Genomic DNA, 22,157 nt, shown 5'->3' on the forward strand with positions numbered 1-22,157 from the left:
TGTTAATAAAATTCTATAATGGGTTGAGTCTAGAATAAAATGAATTTCTAAGCATTTTTAACCTTCCCTATTAATATCTAAAGAGAGTCGACCTCTTATGGGTATGAGTGAGATATGTTGATGCATACAGATTCTTCTATATATTATAAAAAAATATCAATAAAATTGAAAAAAAAATTAAACATTGGTTTTCCATCGAGTAACTGGGTCTTGTTGCCTAAGTAAGCAATGATATACACATCAAAAAGTGGGCAATATGAAAAAAAAAAAACTTATTATACAGCCAAGTTGCAACCCATAGTTTATTTAACTCGAGTCAGTAAACCCGAGGGGTGTTTTACACCTAATACCCTAAAGCTAATTGATTTGAGAGTCATTGGCCTAACACTCATTGCAAGGGTTAAATAGAAAGCTTAAGTGGTGAAGGCATTGCATGGACTGTATTTTATAAAAAAAAATAATAAGTGAAGGAATGGATGTGCGAATGCAAAACCACTAGCCCATCTTAGAGTTAGACAATCCAAGGATAAAGGTAGAAGTAGGTCAAGAAAAAATTTTGAAAAATTTTATATTCTTTACTCAACTATTCTATCGGATAGCCTTAATATCCTAATGTCATTCTATGATAATTTTCTTGATGGATATCATTTACTTCTAAAATTATTTAAATAAATACTCATGTTGAAGAAAGCCAGTATTGGATATCAATATTTATTTTACTCGAGGATGAGTAAAGTTCAAGTTGGAAGGTGTGATAAATGTATTAATTAGGATATAGAAGCATTAAATAAATACTCATATCGAAAGAAATTGGTATTAGATATCAATATTTATTTTACTCGAGAATAAGTAAAGTTCAAGTTAGAGGGTGTGATAAATGTATTAATTAGGATATAGAAGCATTAAATTTCTTAGTAATTGATGTTGAAATTTTGTGTAGGGGCATGCATGTATGTTTTAATTTTTTTTTTTTAAACAATGCATCTTTTAATCTAAATCATGCATGCATGAAATATAGAATACAAAGATCTACTTCATATACTGAAATTCAACATATGTTGAATTTTATGCTGAAATTAAATATGTGATCAAATCACATATCTGTTTCACAATTTCTTTCTTTGAATCTAGATATGAAAGAGAGTAGGTTCTTCTTAGCCACAAAAGTATCCGACTTCTACATGTATCCACTCAGGATCAGTCTGGAATAGTTTTTTTTGGTATTGATCTTTATTCTACAAAAACAGTCACCCTACGAATGTAAACGAAGTCTGGATCGTGATCAACTCTTTAATCTTTTTCTTGATCTTTTTCTTATCTTCTTTTCTTGCTCTTTTTTTCTTGATTATGAAGCAACCAAGATCTAAAAATAAGCAAGTAAGGAGAGATGCCCAAACACCTTTTGGGCGTGGAGATGGAGGACGTCCAAGATCTTTGGGCATTAGAACCAAAGAGGAGAAGAGAGGGAGGCGTGGGACTTTGTGAGAGGCATGGGGTTTGCTAAAAATTTGATCATAAGAGCCTTAGAGAAGGCCCTTTTCAATAGGCAAAAGATTTGAATCCTATTCAAAATCAAATAACCCCTTAATACAAGTCCTACTTATATTAAGAATTCTTATAGCCTTAGATATTTGACCCCCTTTAGGAGATCCATTAGGCACCAACTATTGGAGCCTTTTCACTCACTTTTTCACATACCACATAGGGCTTAGAGGATGCCCCATACTGATCCTTCACATCCTCTTTTAAGTGGACACATCCAATTTGATCAAATCAAATGGCGCTCCAATGCAAACAATCAAGAAAATTGATTAAGGATTTGAATCCTTAATGCATATGATCAAAAATCCTAGGCACCCAATAATTAGAGCTTAATAAATCTAATTTATTATCGTTATTGATAAGTAATTAACTCGAATTAATCTTATCAAAATAAGTAATTTAAGTACAAAGAGAAAAATGAGTTCAACCATGTGCTAGCAAGGTTATCTTGAACCCAATAGGGTTTCTCTGAACCAATTGAGACTTCGTAAGTCCAATTACTTATTCCAGATATAATCCCTTTATTGTGTGATCTCATAGATTTAATTCTATCTGATAGTGAGATATACCATGATCTCTATCATAGTATTATGGAAATTTTTTTTAATGGGTCGGAACGATTTTATTCTAACTCATTAAGGATTGTCGACCCTGAGCAACCCTAGTGAGCTCTCATAATTTATCAGTGACACCTAGCAGTATGTAGTGACAACCCGATAGAACTAAAATAGAACCTCAAGATATAGTTCACATATAATTCAGTCCCTCTATCGTGAGTCCCAACTTGATGGCAGGTCATGGATAAATCGTCAAACCTCATCAGTAGTCATATAATAGATTCGATTTGCTGAAGTCCAATTATAATCTTCATGAAAACTCTTTTCCATCAATCACACTATTATGGCTACAGACTCTTAGACTGTCTCTTAAATTTTATAGGACTACTTCTCTCTATCAAAATCGATAGATTTTATCTAGATGCGCATCCTACTCCTACAGTAGACCAATTATCATCAACATCCACTACAAGATCTCAATAAAATCATATTTATGTGTCAGTCAAACTCCAACAGCCTCACTGTGAACAATCGTGCCATCATAAATTAAAAGACCAATCATACAATTATAGCATCATGATGATCACTGACGATCGAGTAAAAATCTAAGTGATCTCTTATATGGTCATGCTCAGTACTAGTTGTTCTCTAACAATTATCCATACTTGTTACTCAGTGTCTCTACACTGTAAATCAGAGACTCATCTACCTCGAAGAAAATGATCTGTACGTCGGTCTATCCAGATCGATCACCATCCTCATGATGATACTATGACTGGGAGCATTTAGAAATTAATTATATATGCTTCTAATTCTCAACACCTTGAGAATATGTATCGAAGTATTAGTTCCATGGATGATTCAAGGATATCACTCTTGAATGAACATCAAACTTTTTGTTTTATTGATCAAATCAATATATTAAGTATAAAATTATGTTTTAGACTTATTACAATGTGTCACCTATATTGACTTGTAGGACATACATCTAACAATCTCTCATTTGGACTAAAACTATTTGGCCACCAATTTAAGTTCTATCTTCTCAAGATGGGCTTCCATCTTTGGCTGGCTCAATTGCTTTGTTAGTGGGTCTGTCACATTATTTGTGAGGTCTACTCTTTGTACCTCAATATATTTTTTTCGAGATAGTCGCATATGATATGGAATTATCGCTCGATGTACTTTGATTTTTGATGAGATCTTGGTTCCTTAATAAGTGCTATGGCTCCATCATTGTCGCAATAAAGTGGTATGACATCCGATATCATAACCCCAAGCTACACGATAAACTTTTTGAACCAGAAGCCTTCTTTTGCAACATATGAAGCAGTGACATATTCAGCTTTTATGGTCGAATCCGCTATAACTGGTTGTTTGGAACTCTTCCAGTAGACTATGCCACCATTACATGCGAACATATATCCTGATGTAGACTTTCTATTATCAGGATCATACATAAAGTCTAAATCAATATATCCCTCGATTCACAACTTAGAATCTCCTCCAAAGATCAAGAACAAATTCTTAGTTCTTCTTAAATACTTAAGGATGTTCTTCACAGCTATCCAATACTCCTCATCTGGATTGGACTGATACCTGCTTGTGACACTCACAGTAAGGACAATATTAGGTTGTGTACATAGTATGTCATACATGAGGCTCCCTATAGCGAGGCATAAAGAATCCTACTCATGCTCTAAATTTTCTCAGAGTGGTCGTACACATTGTCTTGAAAAGATGAATACCATGCCTAAGAGGTAAGAGTCCTCTTTGAGATTTTTTCATGCTGAACCTCTTTAGTACTTTTTTTATGTACAACTTTTGTGATAGGCCTAGCATCCTTTTAGATCTATCCCTATAGATTTTTATTCTAAGAATATAGGATGTTTCTCCTGGATTTTTTATGGAGAATTTTTTGGATAACTATCTTTTGACTGAGGTCAGTATGAGAATATCATTTTCAATGAGAAGAATATCATCCACATATAATACGAAAAATATTATTGCACTCCTACTAACCCTTTTGTATACACAAATTTCTTCTTCATTGATAAAATCAAACGATTTGATCACTTCATCAAAATGAAGATTCTAATTCTGAGAAGCTTGCTTTAATCTGTATATAGATCTTTGCAGCTTGCAGACTCGATGATCATTATCATCAGATATGAAATTCAAAGGCTACTCCATATAGATATCTTCCTCAAGATATCCATTCAGAAAGATAATTTTTACATCCATCTGTTGGATTCTATAATCATAATAAGCTGTAATAGCAAGCAGAGTGTGGATGGATTTCAGCATGACAATGAGTGAGAAAGTTTTTTGATAGTCAATGCCTTCACACTGATTATAACTTTTTATCATAAGCCTTGTTTTATAGATCTCTACCTTACTATTGATACTTATTTTTTTTTATAAATCTATTTACACCCAATGAGTACTATATCCTCAGATGGATCCACTAAGGTCCATACTTGATTCGAGTGCATTGAGTCAATTTCTAACTTCATTGCATCTAATTATTTCTTGAAATCGATATCAGATATCATCTCATTAAAGATATTAAGATCATCACCATGATCCTTATCTCTCATAAAGAATTTTTTTTACTCCTCCGTAAGCATACCCATGTACCTTTCAGGAGGATGAGAGATTCTGCTAGATCTATGAGGTGGTGGAGAAACATCAACTGCTGGCTCATAAATAATGAGTTTCTAAGGATTTATAGCTCTTTGCTTTTTAAAGACCTTCTCTTTAAGCTCAACTAACCTCCCACTGCCACCATCCTGGATAAACTAGGATAAACTATTTTTTTAGAAATATGGCATTCCGACTCACAATCACATTGTGATCTTGTAGAAAGTAGTAGTATCCCATTGACTCTTTTGGATACCTAATAAAATAAGCTATTATAGATCTATCCTCTAATTTATCAGCCATCTGTCTCTTGATATTGGTCGGATATCCTCAAGTCTTAAGATAACCTAGACTCGACTTTTCACCATGTCATATCTCATACAGTGTGGTAGAAACAGATTTTGATAGAATCTTATTCAATAAATGAATTACAGTTAATAAGGCATGTCTCTAATGATATAAAGATAAATTAGTGAAGCTCATCATGGACTTGACCATATCTAATAGGATCCTATTCCTCCTTTCAGATATCCTGTTGAGCTGAGATATTCTAGGAGGAGTCCATTAAGAGACTATGCTGTTGTCCTTAAGATATCCTAAAAATTTTTTATTAAGCTATTCACCTCCTCGATTAGATCGAAGAATCTTAATGAGTTTGCCTATTCGTTTCTCTACTTCATTTATGAATTTCTTAAACTTTTCAAAGACTTCAGACTTGTATTTCATCAGATACACATATCGATAAAGGTGATGAAATAGCTAACTACCCCTGACCTGTACATCAAATAGCCCACACATGTCGATCTGTACAAGAACAAGTAACTCGATGGCTCTTTTCTCATGTCCCATAAAGGATAACTTGATCATTTTTTTCGAAGACAAGATTCACAAGTTGAGTATGACTTTAAATCGAAAGAGCCACGAATCCTATCCTTTTCTAATTTGTTTATCCCATCCTCTTCAGTATGGCCTAGTCTATGATGCCACAAGTACTTTTGGTTAATTTCATCTTTGAGTCTCATTTAACCTACGGCACTCACTACTTGCTTGTTTAGATTCACATGCACATCAATACGCAAGTGATAAAGACTATCAATTAAAAGATCATGTGCAACCAATTTATTTCACAAAAAAATAGAATAAAAAATTTGTTGAAATTAAAATCAAAACCATCTTGTATTAGCACAGACATAAAAATCAAATTTTGACTAGCTACAGAAATAAAATAATAGTATTTTAAATCTAATCTAAATTTTTATGATAATTGAAGAGGATAAGTGCCAACGATTTCTGCAGCAATTTTTACTCCATTGTCGATCCGAAGGATCATGTCATCTTTTCTTAACCTTCTACTTTCTGTTAGATCCTGTATTGAAGTACATATATGAGCACTCGAATCAGAGTCCAATACTCAACTAGAAGTAGAAGAAATCATAAGGTTAAATTCAACTACGAGCATACCTTCTGAAGGTTTGTCATCCTTTTTAGTCTTTAGACTCTCCAGGTAGAGTGGATAATTCATGTTTCAATGACCTTCAGCATCACAGTGAAAATATTTTTTCTTTGCTACAGCCTTCTTCAAAACATCCTTCTTTGGCTTGCTCTCTTTCTTTTGCTTCTTTGTGGATTTACTCTTCTTCTACAAAGTAGACTTTCTCTTGAATGAAGAAGTCTGCTCCACAGCGAGAATAGTATCCTTTGAAATCTTCAAGGTTCCCTCAGTAGTGACCAACATGTTGACCAGTTCGGATATAGTGCAATCTAGTTTGTTCATATAAAAATTTATAATAAATTTACTATATGAACTTGTAAGGGATTAAAAGATCAAATCCATCGGTAATTCCTTTTGCATATCAAGTTCGAGCTTCTTAAGTTCCTCAATGTCCTTAATCACTGTCATATAGTACTTATGGACTGACTATCCTTCGCGCATCGTCAGATTAAAGAGTCTCTTCGATACTTCGAAGCATACCGTGTGGCTCTACTCACCATATAACTCTTGTAGATGTGTGATCATAGCCCTGATAATGGGCATATGCTCATACTGGCTCTGTAACTTGTTTGACATAGAATCCAGCATATAGCACTTAATCCAACTGTCTTCATCCATCCACTTTTCATATGCTATTCTTTGCTCAGCAATAAGATGGTTTGCTGACATTAGTGGTTCCTGATCAAGTACATGATCTAATTTTTTTAGAAATTAGGATAATTTTGAGATTTTTAAGCCAGTTTTTATAATTAGTTTTGATCAAACGATTGGACTCAAGGATGCAGACTAGAAGATTTGAAGCTGATATGATTTAATTGTGAGAGTAGAGATTCAAGTTAGATTTTTATATTTTAAATTTATATTTATTTTAAAAATTTTAAGAAGCAAATAATAGCTCTCACTATTTTTTTTTATCTCTCCACTCTTCGGATGGAAAACAAAAATCCTAACGCGACAACTGGATTTTTAGTGGGTGCTGCAATCCCACTGATGCCATGTACCTCACCTAATAATTATTGGTAACATGCATACCAATGCAAGGATAAATCTTTATCCAGATACTTCTTTAAGCATATTACAATGACTTGATCTCTAAGTTATGTGGGCTCACCTAACAATTATTGACCACACTCCTTAGTTAAGTCCGACTCACCGTTCATAAGCAGGTGCAAAGCCATCGTTGGATCCCTCACTTAATAGTTATTGGGCCCAATCTCATCTTTATCTTAGAGCAACTCTTTGTTAATAGAATGGATACGTGTTCCTAGTGTAACTGAACCACTGTGATCAATCGAGAATAATCAACACCAGTACCATGCCCGCACATCTACAACGGTGGAAGATCTATAGACTTAATATTTATGGAGAGATTTAGATTTAGATCTCATCTAATCAGTCATCATATAATCGATCTAATTAACATGGACTAAATCAAACCATCAAGTAACCTTATTTAAGACTCAATTTTTCAAATTGATCAGATAAGTAAAGATTGGTGGGGGTCCCCCGTTGCTTTTTTTAGATATTAATAAATTAGCCAAATCAACAAACAGAATCAATTAAATAATCATCTTTCAATTACTTACTTTAGACACCAATAGGTTAATTGATCCAAATAGGTTAGTTTAAATGAATCAAGCTCAAATTATCGAGCTGAATTAGATCCTTAGATTAATCGATTCTACATATGAGATTTAATTGATTTGATCAACAATAATTATATGATCTTTAACTTAATTGATCTTAATCTTAATTAATATTTAACTCGATTTGATCAATTACTTAATCAAATTAGACTCATTATGTTCAAATCAAAAATCCTAGATGCAATCTAATTGTATGACCTAATTTTTGATTTATCCATGACCCAAATCGTCAAGCACAAACATAAATTTCAGATTTTAAAATTAAATTTTAGATCTAAATTCTTTGTATGATAGATAAGTTTTAAATCATGAAATTAATTTTTAAATTTAACATGCAAGCATATGTCTCATATATGTATATAAATTCAGATCTAAATAAAAATTCAGATCATAACATGATATCATATATCTCATATATAAATTATAAAATATATTAAAATTAATTTTTAGATCTAAATATATAATCATACATCTCATATATGAATCATAAATTAGATCAAATAATTTTTAAATTTATGCATGCATCTATATATCACATATACATGAACTAAAAATCGATCTAGAATAAATTTTAGATCTATGCATGTCTTCACATATCGAATATATGAATTAAAAAATAAATCTAAAATAAATTTTAAATTTAAATCAATCATCTATACATCTCATGTATCAAGAAAAATTAGATTTTAAAATTTTTTTTAAAAACATATATATCAATTTCATGTATATGAAACCCGTGACTTTGATATCACTGTTGAAATTTTGTGTAGGAGCATACATATATATTTTAAAAAAAAATTTTAAATAATATAGTAGAATAGATGATTAAAATATCTTTTCACCTAAATCTTGCATACATAAAATATAGAACATAAGGATCTACTTCATATGTTGAAATTGAAAACATGCTGAATTTTATGCTGAAATTAAATATGTGATCGAATCACAGATCTGTTTTATAATTTCTTTCTTCAAATTTAGATCTGAATGTTGCCCATATATGGAGCCCAAGAGAGGGGGGTGAATTGGTCTTTTTCTAAAAATTTTGTGATTAGTGCTCACAAGCAATCTGCTATACTTATAGAGTGAGATGAATTGATTATTAAAGAATAGAAAATCAACCATAATTAACTAATAAACAAGTATAGAGCACAAAGAAGAAAAAAAAAAATATGCAAACACCATAAACACAAGAGGTTTATAGTGGTTCGGTGCTAATCTTGCATCTACATCCACTCTCCAAATTCTTACTTGAAAATTTCAATCCACTAAAATGATCTCCAAAATACAACTTGTCGGATAACATCGACCTTTGCTATCTTAGTAAGAATACTTATTTCTCGGGTATAAACCAACTTACAAATACTCTGATTTCAAGTTTGGATCAACCTATCCAAGTTTTGGAATCCCTCCCCAAAACTCAAACTTAATGTACAACAATAAAAGATGGGTGTGCAGGAATTTCAACACAAACAGCTCCTTAAATGAGCACAATAAAAATAATAAAAGTATAATACTTAAGGAGTAGAAGCTTTTGCTGAACACTCTCAAATGATTGAAACTCTTGAATGCAACTGGAGAGTGGTTGGTGAGCTGATTGAATGCTTCTTTCCTCTCTTTTTAGGATTTTCTTTCTCTTTCACGGATTTGAACTTGCATGCTTGTTTCTTACTTGATTTCTCATCTCTAGAGAGCATTTATAGTCCTCATTTAGTCTTGAGAGTCTCTTAGTATCAGTTAAGAGCCATTGGAGTGGGTTTAATGTGTATTAAATGTATCAAAAATGGACTGAAAACTAGCTGTTACCAGTGTTCACCCAGAATGGATCGACCCATGGGATGCCTCACTGAAAATGGGTAGACCCATGAGTCATCTTATTTGGCCAGACAGAAAATCAGGCTCTCTGTTTTGATCTCAGGGTCTCAAGGGTTGACCCATGAGTCATCTCACTGCATGTCACAAGCCAAAATAAGTGTGTGCCGGCTACCCAATAAAAGGGGATGACCAGTTAGGTTGCCCCATTTTATTCCAACCTAATTTTTATGCATTTAAGATTCGAAACTTACCAGAACATTATCAAATACTCCTAAATAGATTTGAATGAATTTGATATTTTCAAGACTTCAAAAATATCTCCAACTTGTAGAAACTTCAACTTTGATACTCTTGAAGGAGCTTTACAAACTCAACATTTTTGGATTATCTAAAATAACACTAAAGTATCTTTCAAGGATAACAAACTCATTAGTAGTCTCCTCAAATAGTTTGTGACCATCAAAATCAATTCTTGAGATAATAATCTCTTTCTTTTTGGTGATGACAAAATATTTGAGTGTTCACAAAGAGAGATCTATAAAATTCAAAAGGTTGAGTTTTTAAAGTACTTGTGAGTTAAGAAAATCATGCCAAAGGTTAAACACAAGTTATAGAGTGTCATGAGTTTTACATTATCAGCAAGTTGTGATGTTTTAAATCATACGTTCTCATTTTTGCTGAAAATTGCTTGTGACATATTAAAGTTTTGCTAAAAATTATTTCTAACAGTAAAATTCTCTCATTTCTTATATGAAAATAACTATTTTAACTATTTTGAAAAAAATCTTCCCCTTTCTTATAAAAAGTAGCCATATTGAGAAAACTGTAAAAACTACTTCTTTCTTTTTTTTATTTTTGGTATCAAAGCAAAAATGATTTATAAAAAAAATTTTTCTTTCTCTCTTTCTTAGTTTTGGTATTAGAGCAAAAATGGACTACCTTCTCTTCCTTTTTGACATCATCAAAAATGGACTAGAGAGAGTTTATAAATAGTAAAAACTGAGAGAAGTAGGTTATGAGCTACGGTCCTAGAGCAGGTATCAGAGTAACTTTTCGTGTAATAGACATTCATTCACATATATTTGAGAAGTAATAAACATAAGTTAACCATTCAGATGATGATAATGGATCACCTTATACATTAAGTACAACAAAATAAGAGGTTACAAAAGTCAAGTGCATTCATACATTACAATGATCAAGTCACAATACATATCTATGATCATAAGATTCTTATACATTTAACCAAATACAACAACTAAAATAAAATACAACAACTGAGTAATATGAAAACTAAAACAGCTAATACAAAAGAAACTCGAGATCAGGGAGAATAGGCATCGAGCTCGAGATCAAAAGAAACTAAGGGAATAGAATCAGCCTCGGCCTTGACTGGATGGTCTGATCTGAGTAGAAGAGGTCAGAGGATGAAAGGCGATAGGCTGAATAAAGGTAGGCTCAGTGGATACGGATGATCGGGATTGAAGCTAAGTCATAATAGCATCTAACTGAGACAGGACTCCTCTCACTAAAACTCTGAGCCCCTTAAGATCAGAAGAAATAAAATTTCTTGAGTCTCTGATATCAACCCAGATCAGCTCAAGTGACGATCGGAGCAGGCCATGAAGTCTCTCTACCTCTCGAGTAAGATCAGCTAACTGAGGTGAAAAGCTGCTCAATGTGCTCGCTCCTATTGACAGCGAGTACAGGATCAGTCTGATCTTTCTCTCTATATCAAAGAGTCTGCCATTAAACCTAAGCATAGAGCTCTCCACACTCTTCAATCTGGAGCTCAAGTCAGTCAATAGTTGTACCAAGAAAGAAATGTGCGACACAACTGAGAGATCTGATGAGGAAGTAGAAAAGGAGCTCGACTGAAGAGGGTGATACTGCTGTTACTGCATCTGCTGAAGGATCTACTGCTGACACTGCTGAAGCTGCTGAAGGATCTGCTCCTGAAACTGCTGCTGCTGGATGGAAAGAATGTCTACTACCTGCTCAGCTAGCAATCCCATCTCGTCCTCTCCCAATCTAAGTGATGATAGCACGGCATGGCTCATAGACGGGGGTGCACTAACTGAAGGTCCTGCCTCAGGCTCCGATACAAAATGAACATCATGACTTGGCCCGGGCTCAGGTGGTGATGAGGGATCCTCCCCCTCAGTACGCTCCTCCTCTTTGACTGTAGCATCTGGACCCTTGGTCCAACGACCATCCACTCTAGTGAATCCCATACGTCAAAGAGAATAGTCATTGTAGGTGTCAGTGTTCAGCATCCGGCATATAGCCTCCCCCTCAAAGCTTACACCAGACTGTCTAAATATAACTGTCAGGGCCATTCTATAAGGCAAGGGAGCCTTGGATCTATTCAAGGCTTCCCTCATGGCATCAATTGTCATGAATAGGAGATTCAGAGGAGACTCAGAAACTACATGATGCATCAAACAAATATCCTGACCAGTCATCAAGCTATATCTTTTTCCTTTGGAGAAGAAAGTCCTAAAAATCATATGGTGGAGTAGTCTCATCTCCACACTCAAATTCTTAGCCTCAATTTTTTTGAATCCCTCAACATCATCTCTCCCTAAATTGGTCCTGAGCCCATCCTCTTTCTTTGGAAGCTCATCAAGATAACTTCCTTCACAGGGCATTTGAAGTAGTCTACCCAACCTAGGAGTATTTAGGATAATCTCAACATCCTTTACTACTGATCTTAGAATTCTATCAATAAATACTAGGTTTAAATAAAACTCCTTAATCAGATCAATGTATACAGGCTCAGACAGATTACAGAAGAATTTTCACTCTTGTTTGATTAATTTTTCACCAATTGAAAAACCATCTCTTCTCAAGAACTAAAAATCTACATTTCTCCTCAAGGCAACCTTTCTTGCAGAGAGAGGAATCTTACTTGGAGTCCTGGGAGGAGAGGCTGGAGCAGAAACTTGAGCCGTCCTCTTTCTTCTTTCTTCAGCTTCTAATAGCCTCGCAGACTTTCTTCTTTGGGGCAACCGCATCGGGAGCCATTGTTCCATTGAGGGCCAGAGAACCATTCAAGAGAGCAGTGGAGGGTGAAAGATAGATGGGAATGAAGAGGAGTAAGGAGTTTGTTTGGGATTTTTGAGATGAGGATTTAAGAGTTTGGTAGAGATCAAGAAAAAAAGAGAAGAATTTGGTCAAAGATAGATCGAGAGGAAGTATCTATCCAAGATTTTAAGGTAGAAACAAAAGACTTTTGGGTGGATAAAGGGTTGGATTTAGGAGAATGTGGTCGGTGGAGAGCTTGGAGTAAGATTTTGGTTTGGGAGGATGAGAGGAGGAAGAAGAATAGTGAATGAGTCAGCCCTTTTGGGTTTTAAGCAAAGAGCATGAAACCCATTTACCCGATCAATTGGGACGTCCCATGGATCATCCCATCCAGGATAGGTTCAGACAATGAGAAAGATAATTCAAAAAAAAATCCAAAGAAAAAATTTGGAAAGACTTGTATCGACTTGAGATGAACATGTAGAGTTCAGATAAATTTTGGTATGATTTTTGATGGAGGATTTCAACAAAAAAAAATTTGAGATCATATCTGAATAACTCTAATGATTTTTAATTGACTTGAAATTGATCAAAAAAAAGCAGATGCCATCCAAAATTAAGATGATGAAGTAAACAAATTTTGGATGGATTTTGAGAGAAGAATTATGATGAGAGATCAAGCAAAAAGATCTAAGATGTCAATTTTCTTCTAATTGCATAAAATCTATCTTCATTTAAAGCTTTAGTGAATATGTTAGCTAATTATTTTTTAATATTTATATATTCAAATGTTACATCATTGTTTTGAATATGTTCTCTTATAAAGTGATGTCTAATTTCAATATGTTTAGACCTAGAGTGTTGGATTGGGTTCTTAGTCAAATTAATGGTATTAGTATTATCACATCTTATGGGAATGTCTTTAAGTTTAATTTCAAAATCTATGAGCTGTTGCTTAATCCACAAGATTTTAGCACAGCAACTTCTGACTATAATGTACTCGACCTTGGCCGTAGACAATGCCATTGAATTTTGCTTATTGCTAAACCAAGAGATTAAGTTCACTCCTAGAAATTGACATGTTCCACTAGTACTTTTTCTATCTAATCTACATCCAATGAAATCTACATCTGAGTAACCTATTAAATCAATAGAAGATTACTTAAAAAATCAAAGTTCTAGATTTTGTATTCCTTTTAGATATTTAAAAATTCTTTTAATAGCATTTAAGTGAGATTTCTTAGGATTTGACTGAAATCTAGCACACATACATGCGCTGAATATTATATCAGGTCTACTGACAGTAAGATATAACAAAGAACCTATCATGCCTCTATAAAATTTTGAATCAACAATCTTGCCATGTTCATCCTTATCTAATTTAGAGAAAGGGATCATAAGAGTACTTATACTTTTGGAGCTCTCCATACCAAATATCTTTAGTAGTTCTCTTGTGTACTCACTTTGAGTGATAGAGATCCCTTCCTTCATTTGCTTGATCTGGAGTCTGAGAAAGAAAATGAGTTCTCCCATCATGCTCATCTCGAACTCCTTCTGTATAAGCTTGATAAATTTTTGACACAAAGCTTCATTAGTAGACCCAAATATAATGTCATTAACATATATTTATATAACTAGTATCTTTTCATCTTTTCTTTTTATAAAAAAAGTTGTATCTACTTTTTCTCTTAAAAAATTATTTTTTAATAAAAATTTATTTAATCTTTCATACTAAGCCTTAGGGACTTGTTCAAACTATACAAGGCTTTGTTTAATTTAAAGACATGATCTGGATATTTATGATTTTCAAAGTCTGGGGGTTACTCTACATATACCTCTTCAGCAATATAACTATTTAGAAAAGTACTCTTAACATCCATTTGAAATAATTTAAAATTTATGAAACATACATAAGCAAGTAGCATTCTTATAGCTTCTAATCTAGCAACAGATGCAAATATTTTATCAAAATCAATTTTTTCTTGTTGATTATATCCTTTAGCAACTAATCTTGCCTTATTTCTAATAACATTACAATCTTCATCTAATTTATTCCTATATACTCATTTTGTTTCGATTATTGGATGGTTTTTAGGTCTACAATAAGAGTCCATACATTGTTTTTTTCAAACTGGTTGAACTCTTTTTGCATAGCATTTATACAATTATGATCTAATTCAGCTTCTTCTATTGTCTAAGGTTCTAAGTGAGAGATAAAAGCTACATAATTACATACATCTCTAAGAGAGGATCGAGTTCTTAGTCCTTATGTCGGATCACCAATGATTAATTTCTTGAGATAATTATGGACATAGCTCTATTCTTTTGGAAGATTACTTGTACCTTGAGATTGTTCTTGAACGTTGTTGGGTATAAAATACCCACAGCCAAAACCCCCCGCGGAGTCGACGACGGAACAGCTCGGCTCCGCCTGGACTCCTACGGGAGCCGGGCTCCGCCTTCGACATCAACAGCAGCTCGGCTCCGCCCGGACTCCTACGGGAGCCGGGCTCCGCCTTCGACATCAACAGCAGCTCGGCTCCGCCCGGACTCCTACGGGAGCCGGGCTCCGCCTTCGACATCAACAGCAGCTCGGCTCTGCCCGGACTCCTACGGGAGTCGGGCTCCGCCTTCGACATCAACAGCAGCTCGACTCCGCCCGGACTCCTACGGGAGCCGGGCTCCGCCTTCGACATCAACAGCAGCTCGGCTCCGCCCAGACTCCTACGGGAGTCGGGCTCCGCCTTCGACATCAACAGCAGCACAGCTCCGCCCGGACTCCTACGGGAGCCGGGCTCCGCCTCCGACATCAGCTGCAGCACAGCTCCGCCCGGACTCCTACGGGAGCCAGGCTCCGCTCTCGATATCAACTGCTGGTAAGCTCCGTCCGGACTCCTACGGGAGTCGGACTTCACCTCTACCTTTGACTGCTGGTAAGCTCCGTCCGGACTCCTGCGGGAGCCGGACTTCACCTCTAACTTTGATTGCAGAGGGCTCCGCCCGAACTCCTATGAGAGCCGGGTTCCGCCCGCAACTTCAACTTCGAGACAGCTCCGCCCGGACTCCTACGGGAGCCGGGCTCCGCCTCCGACAACAGCTGCAGCACAGCTCCGCCCGGACTCCTACGGGAGCCGAGCTCTGCCTCCGACATCGACTGCAGCACAGCTCCACCCGGACTCCTACGGGAGCCGGGCTCCGCCTCCGACATCAGCTGCAGCACAGATCCGCCCGGACTCCTACGGGAGCCAGGCTCCGCTCTCGGTATCAACTGCTGGTAAGCTCCGTCTGGACTCCTACGGGAGCCGGACTTCACCTCTACCTTTGACTGCTGGTAAGCTCCGTCCGGACTCCTGCGGGAGCCGGACTTCACCTCTAACTTTGATTACAGAGGACTCCGCCCGAACTCCTACGGGAGCCGGGTTCCGCCCGCAACTTCAACTCCGAGACAGCTCCGCCCGGACTCCTACGGGAGCCGGGCTCCGCCTCCGACAACAGCTGCAGCACAGCTCCGCCCGGACTCCTACGGGAGCCGGGCTCCGCCTCCGACATCGACTTAGCTCCACCCGGACTCCTACGGGAGCCGGGCTCCGCCTCCGACATCGACTGCAGCACAGCTCCGCCCGGACTCCTACGGGAGCCGGGCTCCGCCTCCGACATCAGCTGTAGCACAGCTCCGCCCGGACTCCTACGGGAGCCAGGCTCCGCTCTCGGTATCAACTGCTGGTAAGCTCCGTCCGGACTCCTACGGGAGCCGGACTTCACCTCTACCTTTGACTGCTGGTAAGCTCCGTCCGGACTCCTGCGGGAGCCGGACTTCACCTCTAACTTTGATTGCAGAGAACTCCGCCCGGACTCCTACGGGAGCCGGGTTCTGCCCGCAACTTCAACTCCGAGAGGGCTCCGCCCGGACTCCTATGGGAGCCGGGCTCCGCCTCCGACATCAGCTGCAGCACAGCTCCGCCCGGACTCCTACGGGAGCCGGGCTCCGCCTCCGGCATCCCCTACAGCACGGCTCCGCCCGGGCTCTCACGGAAGTCAGACTCCGCCCACGACCCCGGCCGCCAGGAGGACCCCTCCCGGACCTCTACAGAGGCCGGGCTCTGACCGTCGTCGAGCTTCAATCAACAGATCCGCACCCCCTGGCAGGCCACGATGACGGCCACGACCCTGCTCCACTTCCTGCGACGGATTCCGCGCAGCTCCATCATTCCCTGACAAGCCGCAGTAACCGTCGCCGCCCTGCCCCACTTCCTGTGGTGGATTCCGCACAGCTCCACTACCCCCTGGCAGGCCACGATAACGGCCACAAACCTGCTCCACCTCCTGCGACGGATACCGGGCGATTCTCCCATCCGCTGGCAAGTCACGACAACGGGTGCTGCTCCACTCCCTGCAACTGATTCCATATGGCGAGCTGCGGTGATGGCCATGATTCCGCTCCACTACCACTCGCAATAAATTCCCCTGACCACGGGCGGCCCACGACCAGACGGTTACAGGTGTCGCCATCAATCCATTGCCCCCTCCGCCTATAAAAAGGGGACTCAGATACGTTATTCTTTAAGCTCATTTTTTCTATCTCAAAACTCTGCCAAATTCTCCGTTCGAGCACTCCATTCTTGTTGAGGTAGAGAACTGACTTGAGCATCGGAGGGTCTTGCCGGAGCAACCCCACCTCTGGTTTAGACTTCCATTGCAGGTCCCGGCGGCGACCGTGGCTTCCCCGACTCCAGTTTCTCCGGCGCAAGCAGATTTTTGCACCGTTCGAGCACTCCATTCTTGTTGAGGCAGAGAACTGACTTGAGCGTCGGAGGGTCTTGCCGGAGCAACCCCACCTCCGGTTTAGACTTCCCTTGCAGGTCCCGACGGCGACCGTGGCTTCCCCGACTCCAGTTTCTCCGGCGCAAGTAGATTTTTGCACCAACAGGATTGGCGCTAGAGGAAGGGCCTGTGTCTTCGCAGCACCCTTGTTCTTGAAGGAGTGTTCAACGGAGCCGCCTCCGACCGTCTCTCCGTCACCCACTCCTAATCTTCCCCCGCGAGATCAGCACTCGATGCCTCCACGCAAGGCGTCCACCCGGCGGTCCACGGCCTTCGCGGCCAGATCTCAGGCTCCAGCCTCCCCTCCAGTTTCTCAGCCTCCTCCTCCTCCCCCTCCGACGGCGGCAGTCGGCACGGAGCAATTTGACTTGCTGGTGCAGCAGGTCAAGGGCCTCGTCGAAGCCGTACAAGCGATGCAGCAGCAGCAACCGCAGGCGTCGACGCATCCGGAGGGGGCGTCTCCGAAATGCCAGAACCCGACGGCGGGGCGGGCCACCTGGGCCAGCCGCCCCGTCCTTCCCAGGAAGGCGAATCCGAGGGTAGAGAGCCCTCAGTCGGATCACGACTCCATCTCTGAAAGATCCCTACCCCCGTTCTGCCAAAGGACCCTCGAGACTCGAAGTCGAGAGGATTTCCTGGACCGGAGGCTCCAAGAGATGAATCGGTGGATCGAAGAACTCCGCCACGCGCCTCCCGCTTATGGTGAGGATATTTGCACTGACCCTCCCTTCTCCCAAATGATTATGCAGGAACCGATCCCGCCAAACTTCAAGCTTCCCCAGTTCGAAAGCTACGACGGGACGTCGGACCCGGTTGATCATCTGGAGGCCTTCCGAACGATGATGCTGCTTCACGGCGCTCCTGACGCCATCTTGTGTCGGGCTTTCCCGTCTACTTTGAAGGGAGCAGCAAGGAACTGGTACTCGGCTCTGAAGCCGGGTACCATATTTTCCTTCAATCAAATGAGCCACCAATTTGTGGCCCATTTTGTCAGCAGCCGGCATCTCCGGAAGGGTTCGGAGTCCCTCATCAACATCAAGCAGAGGGAGGGGGAGTCCATACGGGCCTACGTCAACCGCTTCAACATCACGACGTTGGAGGTCCGGAACTTGGACCAGTCAGTTGCCATGGCCGCCCTGAAAGGTGGCCTTCAGAAGAATGATCTTTTGTACTCCCTGGAGAAGAAGTACCCCAGGGATTTTGCTGATTTACTGGCTCGGGCTGAAGGATACGCCCGAGCGGAAGAAGCCTTCAGAATGAAGGACGAAGAGACGGCAAGGGAGCGTCAGGCGGGAGATTCGAGTAAGCCCGCAGTTGAGAAGAGGCCAAAGGAAGCCCGGCCTCGCTCCCGATCCCCTCCTGGACATAAGCGCGCCCATACTCCACCCCGGGCACGCAGGCAGAGAAGCCCGGACGGCAGGCTCCGGAGGGGTTCCCCACCAGGGAAATTCCGCAACTACGCCCTCCTCAACGCCTCGAAGGCCCAGGTACTGATGGAGGTCAGGGAGCAGCTCCCTAGGCCGGAGAGGATGCGCACACACCCCGGGAAGCGCAACCCCAACAAGTTCTGCCTCTACCACTGCGACCACGGCCACGACACCGAAGAATGCATCCAGCTCCAGGACGAGATCGAGGAGCTCATCCGGCGAGGTCGACTCGACAGATTCATCCGCCGCAGGCCTGAGGGTAGAGGAGACCGGCCAAGAGCCCTCCCACCGCCTGAACCGCAGAAAAGGGAGGAGCAGCCCGGGGACCGGCCTCCCATCGGGACCATCGACTCCATCGCCGGAGGACCTCAAGGAGGAGCGAGAAAACTGTAAATGTATCACTTACTATTTTGCCTTAAATCTTCTTTTCTTTCTGCCTAACGTGCCCCTCCCACCTAGCGTGGATGTATTATGACTAGACATGATCCCTCCAAAAATGCAGCCATGCCAGGAACAGGAGGAGAACCTCGTCCTGGCATGAGCAAAGTCAAAGGCCCGATTCTTTTAGACCGGATGGGGGGAGAGGCCTTACAACGCCCTAATGTGCCCCCACGGCCATGCCAGGAGCAGGAGGAGAACCTCGTCCTGGCATGAGCAAAGTCAAAGGCCCGGTTCTTTTAGATCGGATGGGGGGAGAGGCCTTACAACGCCCTAATGTGCCCCCACAGCCCTGTTAGGGACAGGAGGAAAACCTCGCCCTAACTTGAGCAAAGTCAAAGGCCCGATTCTTTTAGATCGGATGGGGGGAGAGGCCTTACAACACCCTAATGTACCCCCACAGCCCTGTTAGGGACAGGAGGAAAACCTCGCCCTAACTTGAGCAAAGTCAAAGGCCCGGTTCTTTTAGACCGGATGGGGGGAGAGGCCTTGCAACGTCCTAATGTGCCCCCACAGCCATGTCAGGAACAGGAGGAGAACCTCGTCCTGACATGAGCAAAGTTGAAGATCCGGTTCTTGTAGACCGGATGGGGGAGAGGCCTCACAGTGCCCTAACGTGCCCCCACAAGCCAAGCTGGTAACGAGGAGGACCTCACACCGGCCCGAGCAAAATGAAAGGCCCGGACTCCTACGGGAGCCGGGTCCCAGCGACAAAGAAGGCTCCACCCGGACTCCTACGGGAGCCGGGTCCCAGCGACAAAGAAGACTTTCGCCCGGACTCCTATGGGAGCCGGGTTCCAACGACAAAAAAGATTTCGCCCGGACTCCTACGGGGGCCGGGTTCCGTTTGCGACGCCAAGGAAGACTTCACCCGGACTCCTACGGGAGCCGGACTCCATCGCCGACATCAGCTACAGGACAACCCCGCCCGGACTTCTACGGAAGCCGGACTTTGCCTAGGACTTTGATTGCAGGAAAATGAAAGCTTTGCCCTGGCCCCTACGAGAACCAAGCTACTCCAACTTCAGGAGGACTTCTCCGCTCGGACTCCCAAGGGAGCCGGACTCAGCTCCGACTTCAACAGAGAAAAAAAAACCCAAGCAAAAAGGAAAGCAAACAGTGCCCGAAGGCAACGGAACCCTGGACCCCCAAATTCAAGCCCCAGGGGGAACTTCGGGCCCGAAGGGCCCCAAGCGAGCCTGCAGCCGTCGACGGAACGACAATTGGATATCTTCGAACGGCGTAAAAGCCAAAAAGTAGCTCGGCAAACGACAACCCCACATGAACTGAAGAGGTCGCCGACGACCTTGGGACGACGTTATACAGACGAAGAGAAGGAAAGGAAGATAAAGAAATTCGACAGACAATTACTTAATGCGAGATGCAGACGAGGTACCAAAATCTCTTTTCATTTAACAAGAGTATACGTTACAGGATCCGGTGGGTCAGGGAAAAAGAAAAAGAAGATACACATCATCGCAAGTCTTGCAAGCACGGTTCGGGCAGGACGAACCGGAGGCCGCTCCGAGCTACGAACTCCTCTCTCCGTCTCTATCCTTCTCAGTCGCGTTCTCCAGTGCGTGTAGCAGCTCTCGCCCCATCTCGCCTCATTCTGTTTCCGAAGTCCCAACCTTAGCAGGAAAGGGGTGGGATAGATCTCCGGAGGTGGTAAGGGCAACGGCGGCAGTAGCGAAGACCTGTTTCAAGAAGAACCGGAGTCACCTCGGAAGCGGTAGCGACGCCAGAGATGTGCCTCATCTCCGAATGCACCACGACAGCCGCCCCCCAAGATGCTCCGGCAAGGTCGGCATGCGCTACTTCCACCGTCCCCGCAACAAGTTCTACTGCCCCGCCATCGACGCCGACCGCCTCTGGTCTCTCGGCCCCGACGGCGTCAAGGATCCCGTCATGGCTTATGACGACTGCTCTACCGTTATCACCCCACCTTGCTACTTCGAAATTCGTGGGCAGAATAGCTTCACCAACAGCCCCCGTTATTAAACCCCTGTTGTTGAAGGAATTCTTCCTTGGGCCCCCTTTAAAACGACAGAGATTCTCACTGGCAGCCATTCTCCTCCTCGCCTTCCTCCAAGCCCTAAACATTCCCTCAAGAACAGCTTCCGGGGTAGAGGACATGGCGTGGAGACCCTCAGAGAAGAATTGGGGGGCTGAAGGAGGCAAGGAATGGTGCGAGGGAAACAAGACTCTCAGACGAAAGAAAAGCGCCAGGATGAAGCCATGAAAGGACTGAGGGGTTTAAATAGCCGACGGATCCTGGTGCAGTTATGGCGACGAGTATTCCTGGGCCAGCTGGTGTGTGCCGCGTGTCGCGCTTATCCGCTTCATTGCTATCGAGGGTTGACCGCTCGCAAATTCCCGCGGCATGGCGCTTGGGATCGCGGTTCAACGGGGGTTTCGAAAAGACTCTTCGTCGAGAAGCGGGCTATGACGTACACGCATTAAATGCCAAAATATCTGGAGGCGGCGGTGCACTGGAATCGAAGGGACGGTTTCGGCTGTACCCACCTCGCTCTCTGTACTTCCTTCGTTTGAAATTCAAACTAGGAAGTAGGGGGACTAGTGTTGGATATAAAATACCCACAGCCGAAACCCCCCGCGGAGTCGACGACGGAACAGCTCGGCTCCGCCCGGACTCCTATGGGAGTCGGGCTCCACCTTCGACATCAACAGCAGCTCGGCTCCGCTCGGACTCCTACGGGAGCCGGGCTCCGCCTTCGACATCAACAGC

General features: G+C 41.8%; 1 pseudogene; it reads right to left on the reverse strand.

Moving 5' to 3' along the window:
* LOC140858024 (uncharacterized) overlaps positions 1-11,929 on the reverse strand; it is a 46,318-nt pseudogene extending 34,389 nt beyond the window's left edge.
* Positions 11,930-22,157: the final 10,228 nt, after the last annotated feature.

Source organism: Elaeis guineensis, chromosome 5 (genome assembly GCF_000442705.2).
Source record: "Elaeis guineensis isolate ETL-2024a chromosome 5, EG11, whole genome shotgun sequence".
In the NCBI taxonomy this organism is placed as follows: domain Eukaryota; kingdom Viridiplantae; phylum Streptophyta; class Magnoliopsida; order Arecales; family Arecaceae; genus Elaeis; species Elaeis guineensis.